This window comes from Rattus norvegicus, chromosome 10 (assembly GCF_036323735.1).
Source record: "Rattus norvegicus strain BN/NHsdMcwi chromosome 10, GRCr8, whole genome shotgun sequence".
Taxonomy (NCBI): Eukaryota; Metazoa; Chordata; class Mammalia; order Rodentia; family Muridae; genus Rattus; species Rattus norvegicus.
This window is the reverse complement of record NC_086028.1, coordinates 13,559,108-13,566,756: the sequence shown is the minus strand read 5'-3', so window position 1 is coordinate 13,566,756 and position 7,649 is coordinate 13,559,108. Positions and strand designations below refer to the sequence as shown.

The 7,649-nt window shown below is 47.7% G+C and overlaps 1 pseudogene; it reads left to right on the top strand.

Annotated features, from left to right (window-relative positions):
- Positions 1-6,024: 6,024 nt before the first annotated feature.
- On the top strand, positions 6,025-6,142 carry LOC120095452 (small nucleolar RNA SNORA17; annotated as a pseudogene).
- Positions 6,143-7,649: the final 1,507 nt, after the last annotated feature.

The following is a 7,649-nucleotide window of genomic DNA, read 5'->3' as shown; positions in this document are numbered from 1 at the left end:
GTTTGTGTCGTTAGGGGGGCCACTCCTTGACTCCAACACTATATAGCTCTGACTGGCCTGGAATTCACTAAGTAGACCAGGCTGGCCTAGAACTCACAGAGCTCCACCTGTCTCTGCCTCCCAAGTGCTGGGATTAAATGTATGTGTCACCACCCTCTGTTCTCCACCTTACTCTTTGAGACAGAGTCTCTCCCTGGACTTGCAGCTCATTGATTGGATTGATCTGGCTGGCCAATGACTTCCAGGGGTCCCTGCCTCTGCCCCAATCCCAGCACTAAAATTACACATGTGGCACCCAGGTTTTACATGAGACCTAGGTGCTAGGGATTTAAATTCACACCCTCAAAACAGGCACTTCACTGACTGAGCCATGTCCTCAGCCCCATAGGAAAAAAAAATGTTCACCGTTCCTTACACGTAGTCTCATCTGAGCTCTCCTCAGGAACTGCTCAGAGTCCAGGCATAGCAAGGGTGCAGCCTGGAGGTGAGGGTGGGCTGCTCTGCCTGCTCTGCTCTGATGTCACCCATGACATCATGTTTGGAGGTGGAGATTAGAGGTGGTTCCAGTTCCCCTCCCCCACCCCAGAACTGTGCTAAATGTTTCCTTGCCTGTCCTCTCGGCTACCATGAGTTTCCTCCACATTGGTGCCAGAAGGCTTTGAGTGGCAGCTCCCCTCCCTCCCCCTGAAGTCGTGTCATAACAAATCCCTACACATAACTCCTATTCCAGATTACATTCCTATTCAACCCTGGCAGATGTCACAGAGATGTCTTCTGTTGATCTAATTTTAAATTGGAGAAGGGTTTTTTATCTATCATGGCAGACTCTCCCTCTGTAATCTAGACTGGCTTCAAACACTGACTCCTTCTGCCCCCGTCTCTCTAGTGCTGGGATTGTAGGTGTCTGCCACCATACCTGGTTAAAGCTTGTCTGTCTGTCTGTCTGTCTGTCTGTCTGTCTGTCTGTCATCTGTCGTGTGCATCGATGTAGTGTCAGACACCCTCAGCCGTCCTGGAGTCTCAGGCTGCTTTTCTGGCCAGAACACAGCAGGAAGGCGGGAAGAGCAGAACAGAGTGGAGTTTAAGCACACCGTCTTCCTAAGGACCAGCCCTGCGGCCAGGCATCTTGCTCACCTCAGCCTTTTCAGGGGTTCAGGGTTCCACAGACCCAGATCTTCACCTCCATAGCTGTGGGCTGCAGCTTCCTCTTCCTACTCCATCATTGTCTTCTCTTCCCTCTGCTCCTCCTCCCTCTGCTCCTCCTCCCTCTGCTCCTCCTACCTCTGCTCCTCCTCCCTCTGCTCCTCCTCCCTCTGCTCCTCCTCCCTCTGCTCCTCCTCCTTCTCTACATTATTTCTATTCTTCTGTGATGCTGGGGATAGAACCCAGGGCCTTGAAAACATGGTAGCTATGTGTTCTATCACTGAGGTATACATCTGTACCCTGGACCTTTTCTTATCTGTCTATCTACCTGTCTGTCTATCTATTTGTCTGTCTGTCTATCTATCTATCTATCTATCTATCTATCTATCTATCTATCTATCTATCTATCATCTATCTCTATCTATCTATCTGTCTGTCTGTCTGTCGGTCTATCTATCTATCTATCTATCTATCACCTATCTGTCTGTCGGTCTATCTATCTATCTATCTATCTATCTATCTATCATCTATCTCTACCTATCTATCTGTCTGTCGGTCTATCTATCTATCTATCTATCTATCACCTATCTGTCTGTCGGTCTATCTATCTATCTATCATCTGTCTGTCGGTCTATCTATCTATCTATCTATCTATCTATCTATCTATCATCTATCTCTATCTATCTGTCTGTCTGTCTCTCTATCTATCTATCTATCTATCACCTATCTGTCTGTCGGTCTATCTATCTATCATCTATCTGTCTGTCGGTCTATCTATCTATCTATCATCTATCTGTCTGTCTATCTATCTATCTATCTATCATCTATCATCTATCTCTATCTGTCTGTCTGTCTGTCTGTCGGTCTATCTATCTATCTATCTATCTATCACCTATCTGTCTGTCGGTCTATCTATCTATCTATCTATCATCTGTCTGTCGGTCTATCTATCTATCTATCTATCATCTATCTCTATCTATCTGTCTGTCTGTCTGTCTGTCTATCTATCTATCTATCTATCTATCTATCTATCTATCTATCACCTATCTGTCTGTCGGTCTATCTATCTATCTATCATCTATCTGTCTGTCGGTCTATCTATCTATCATCTATCTGTCTGTCGGTCTATCTATCTATCTATCATCTATCTGTCTGTCGGTCTATCTATCTATCTATCTATCATCTATCTGTCTGTCGGTCTATCTATCTATCTATCTATCATCTATCATCTATCTCTATCTATCTATCTATCTGTCTGTCTGTCTGTCGGTCTATCTATCTATCTATCTATCACCTATCTGTCTGTCGGTCTATCTATCTATCTATCATCTGTCTGTCGGTCTATCTATCTATCTATCTATCATCTATCTCTATCTATCTGTCTGTCTGTCTGTCTATCTATCTATCTATCACCTATCTGTCTGTCGGTCTATCTATCTATCTATCATCTATCTGTCTGTCGGTCTATCTATCTATCTATCTATCTATCATCTATCTCTATCTATCTATCTGTCTGTCTGTCTATCTATCTATCTATCACCTATCTGTCTGTCGGTCTATCTATCTATCTATCTGTCTATCATCTATCTCTATCTATCTATCACCTATCTGTCTGTTGGTCTATCTATCTATCACCTATCTGTCTGTTGGTCTATCTATCTATCACCTATCTGTCTGTCGGTCTATCTATCTATCTATCTATCTATCATCTATCATCTATCTCTGTCTGTCTGTCTGTCTATCTATCTATCTATCACCTATCTGTCTGTCCGTCGGTCTATCTATCTATCATCTATCTGTCTGTCGGTCTATCTATCTATCACCTATCTGTCTGTCTGTCGGTCTATCTATCTATCTATCTATCTCTATCTATCTATCATCTATCTGTCTGTCGGTCTATCTATCTATCACCTATCTGTCTGTCGGTCTATCTATCTATCACCTATCTGTCTGTCGGTCTATCTATCTATCTATCTATCTATCATCTATCATCTATGTCTATCTATCTGTCTGTCTGTCTGTCTATCTATCTATCACCTATCTGTCTGTCGGTCTATCTATCTATCTATCTATCTATCATCTATCATTATTCCTTTTACATCTGACTGCATTTTCCCTTCCATTCTCTCTTTCCAGTCCAAATCCTTTCTAGCTCCTGCATTCACTCCTCCTCCTTTCTCTTCAGAAAAGGGCAGGCCTCCCAGGGATCTCAACCAAACATGGCTTATCAAGTTGTAATAAGACTAGGTACTTCCCCTCATAGTTAAGGTTAAACAAGACAACCCAGTATGAGGAAAAGGGCCCCAACAACAAATAGTCAGAGACAGCCCCTGCTCCCAAACTTCATGGCTGTAATGTATATGCAGAGGCTTCTTTATTTAAAAATAATAATAATTCTTAATGTTTCTGATGGATTTTTTAACCAATAAACTTATCAAATGCATTGTTTGCCATCTCATGTTAGCAATTCCGGGGCCTTAGGCCATGGGTCACCCTCATCTCTGCATCCCCTTCCTACCCTGCCTTGGTCTCCCTAGCCTCTCATCCCACAGCTCTCCCCCTCACAGTAGGCATCTGGTACGGCTGCTCTGACATTTGCTCTTAGCTTGTTCCTCTCTGGTAAGGCACTCTCTGCCACTTACATTCTCAGCCTTTGTCCTGGTTAGTTTTGTGTCAGTTTGTCTCAAGCTAGGGCCGTTTGAGAAGAGGGATTCTCAATTTTAAAAACACCTCCACAAGATCCACCTGTAAGCAGGTTGTAGTGCGTTTTCCTAGTGACTGATGGATACTGGAGGGCCCAGCCCATTGTGGGTGATGCCATCCTGGGCAGGCGGTCCTGGGTGCTGTAAGAGAGCAGGGTGAGCAAGAAAAGAGTGGGGGCAGCCAGGAGGCAGCACCCCTCCATGGCCTCTGCATCAGCTCCTGCCTCCAGGTTCTTGTGCTGCCAGAGCTCAGAGGACTATTTGGTGGGAGCTTTGGAAGATAAGGGTATTGAGAGAAATGCAGATGATGGAGGCCTGGCTTTTGATGTTTTAGGGTGAAATTTGAGAGACCCTTAAGCATTATGGGAACCATTCGATGTTATGAATTAAGAATCCGTGGTCCTGGTTAGCTGGACTGAAAAAAAAAAATCAGCCACGATTAATAAGAGACCAGAACCACTAAGGTGGAAACTTTGCTTGGCTGGAACAATGGATGCTGCCGGGCTGAGTCTGGAGTCTGAGTCACATGTGATTAAGAAGAGACCAGGGGCTGGGGATTTAGCTCAGTGGTAGAGCGCTTACCTAGGAAGCGCAAGGCCCTGGGTTCGGTCCCCAGCTCCGAAAAAAAGAACCAAAAAAAAAAAAAAGAAGAAGAGACCAGCATCTAGCCCAGGGATCATGAGCGCTCATCCTTCTGATTGCTGTACCATTCGGGTAAGCAGGTCCTGCTGCACCTTGCCAGAGCAGCATGGCAGAGCTGGCCCTGGTGGCAGGGGTGTAGGTAACTGGCCCAAGGTCTTGAGCACAGGAGTGCTGGCCCCACCTCTCCTCAGATGAGGGATGGGGCTGGCAGGGAGGTGATACCCTTTCCTCCTCCACACCTGTAGCAGTCAGGAGAGCTGGCTCCAGGGTTGGTCTCGGGAGAGTGGGAGAGCTGCCTCTGCTCCTCAATGGCCATAGCACTTGGTAGCGTGTGTCCTGGACCTCACTCAACTGGGTGGCACAGTGGAGCTGGCTCTGGAGGCATGGGTGTGGGTGAGCCAGCCCCCAGGGCATGAGAACAGGAGAGCTGACCCTGCCTCCTGCTGCTGTCCACACTGGGTGGGCTATCCAGGGCAGTGCTGACAAGCTCACCCTGGTGGTGCGGATAGCGGGAGCTGGCTGCTATACAGATCATCTCCCAGGTCCAGATCCAGGGCTTTAAGTTGGCCCACCCAGAGTCTACATCATCTGTGAATGGTTGTTGCATGTGGAAGGGCAGGTCCTGCTGTTCCCAAGCTGCAGGATCTCCATGCCACAGGGCAACAACAGGATAACCAGGAGGAGTCCCAGTGAGGACTCAATATTGATGGTGTCACAGAAGTCAGAAGTCTCCAATCAGACCAATGACTCACTGCAATGAACTTTTGCACGTGAAGAAATGTGGACAGAGGGATGGTCTGTGTGATCCACTGTGACACACTGCAGCTTCCACAACGAGGTGGTTTTTATGCTTTGTTTTGTTTATTTTTTTGTTTGTTTTTCATTTTCTTTTGCGGGGGGGGGCACGTTGCAAGAGTAGAGAACAGATAAGAAGGGGCAGGGAAGATGAGTGGGACTGGGGTGCGTGACGTGAATCTCACAATGAAACAATAAAAAGCTGGAGGGGGAGGGAGGGAGGGAGGGAGGGAGGGAGAGAGAGAGAGAGAGAGAGAGAGAGAGAGAGAGAGAGAGAGAGAGAGAGTGTTTGGTTTTAGTTTAGCTTGGTTGTTTTTCTGAGACAGAGGGACTCACTGGGTAGCTCTAAGCTGTTCTGAAATGCTGTGTAGACCAGACTCACTTCAGAGATCTGCCTGCCTCTACCTTCCAGGCGCTGGGATTAAACGTGTGTGCCACCAAGCCCGACAAGGCTTTAGATGATAAAAGAAACAATGGATATTTTAAAGAGACAGTTTTTGAAGTATTGAAAATTTGAAGGCTGTGGAACTTTTAGAGTTATATGTACTAAGTCTCTATTGTGATGTTAACCTGAGGTCGTGGAGATGAAGGAAAGGCTATTCAATAGTGTTGTATTTGTGTATCCAGTTGACAAGCAGTCAGTTGCGCTGGCTAGTTTTGTGTCAACTTGATACAAGCTAGAGTCATTTGAGAAGAGGGACTCCAAATTGAAAAAATGCCTCCATAAGACTTACCCGCAGGCACTGCCCCTAGAGGTGTAGCAGGTATGGCTGCCATGTCACAGGCGTATCAGTAGGTGGCAGAGGGGACAGGCCATGTCTATGTTCACTGAACATCCGAATGATTAGTAGCCTAATGGTCCCTGATAAAAAGCAAACATGGGGAACAAACCATGCCTGAGAAGACCCCTGCCCAGGGCCATAAGAGCACCCTCGAGACACTCCTGAGATGACCCCAGACACTCAAGAGACCCTGCGTGCCACTAAGAGGAGCAAGTAAGTGGTAGAGAGATGGAAGAGAGAGAAACAGAGGGAAGTGTGCACAATGAAGAGAGGCAGAACTGGAGACTCGGGGGTAGTGAGGAACACCCTGATGTGAATGAATGGCCAGTGATGCCATCTGGGGCCACGTCTGGGTCCATGGCCTTACAGGAGCAGAGATCTGTTACTACCAAAGACCAGGCAAATGTCCCTGGTCTGGACTGCTGCCAGGGGACATGTTGATGTCTGAGGGAAATGCAAAACTGGCCCCAACCCCTTGACTGGGCATTGTGGGAGCTGCAGTATTCTGGAGAGTGGGCCCCTGAAGCACAGTAGAGCTTGTTCTGGTTGCAGGAATTGTGGATGAGCTGGTCCTGAGGTTGTAAGTATGGGAGAGCCACCCCTGCCACTGGTCTCCCATGCAGTGGCATGAATCAGGGAGAGGTACCCTCCCTGCTTGCCCCTCTCCACCTGTGACAGTTGGAAAAGCTGTCCTAGGGTCGTGAGAGCAGGAGAGCTGGCCCTACCCCTCACCTGGGCAGCACAGTAGACCTGACCCTGGTAGTGGCAAGCTGACCTGGAGGGTGTGAACATGGGAAAGCTGGCCCTACCTCTTGTCAGCTGTGCGGTGGCATGCACAAGGGGGAGATCCCCTCCCTTCCCTTTTGCCCTTACCATCTGTGGTGGGCAGGAGAGCTGGCCCTGCTAGGGTCCTTCACCAGCAGCAGCACTCAGGAGAGCAGTTCCTGCACCTCCCCTGGGCAGCACAGTAGAGTCAGCCCTGAGCGCCTGAGGGCAGGAGAGCTCACTCTGGTGGGGTGAGTAGGGAGAACTGGCAGGCTGACCAGCTCAGATATCTCCCAGGCCGAGATCCAGGGCATTGAATTGGTTCACTCCAACATCTACCTACTGATGAACTGCTGGAGGTCATGAAGGGGTCAGTCCAACAGATCCAAAACTACAGGATCTCCATGACACAGGGCAACACAGGATATCTGAGAGAAGTCCCAGCAAGGTTCCAGAATCGATGATGTAGCAGAGGCCTCTAGCCAGACCAATGACTCACTGCAATGAGCAATTGCTAGCAAAGAAGCATGGACAGAAGGGGCTGCTGCTGGAGACACTGTAACACACTGCATTGGTTCCTGCCTCCAGGTTCCTGCCCTGTTTGAGTTCCTGCCCTAGCTTTCTTTGAAGATACACTGTGATGTAGCCACAAAGCTGAAATAAACCCTTTCCCCAAGTTGCTTTGGTCATGGTGATTTAGTGTAGCAATAGTAACACTAATTCAGATCTCCTTCTTTTCAGGGTTAACTTATACTTGTCTTCTAGACTTAGCCAGTCATCTCCCTGCCCAGCAAGCCTCTGTGGTTTGCAAGCTGATGCA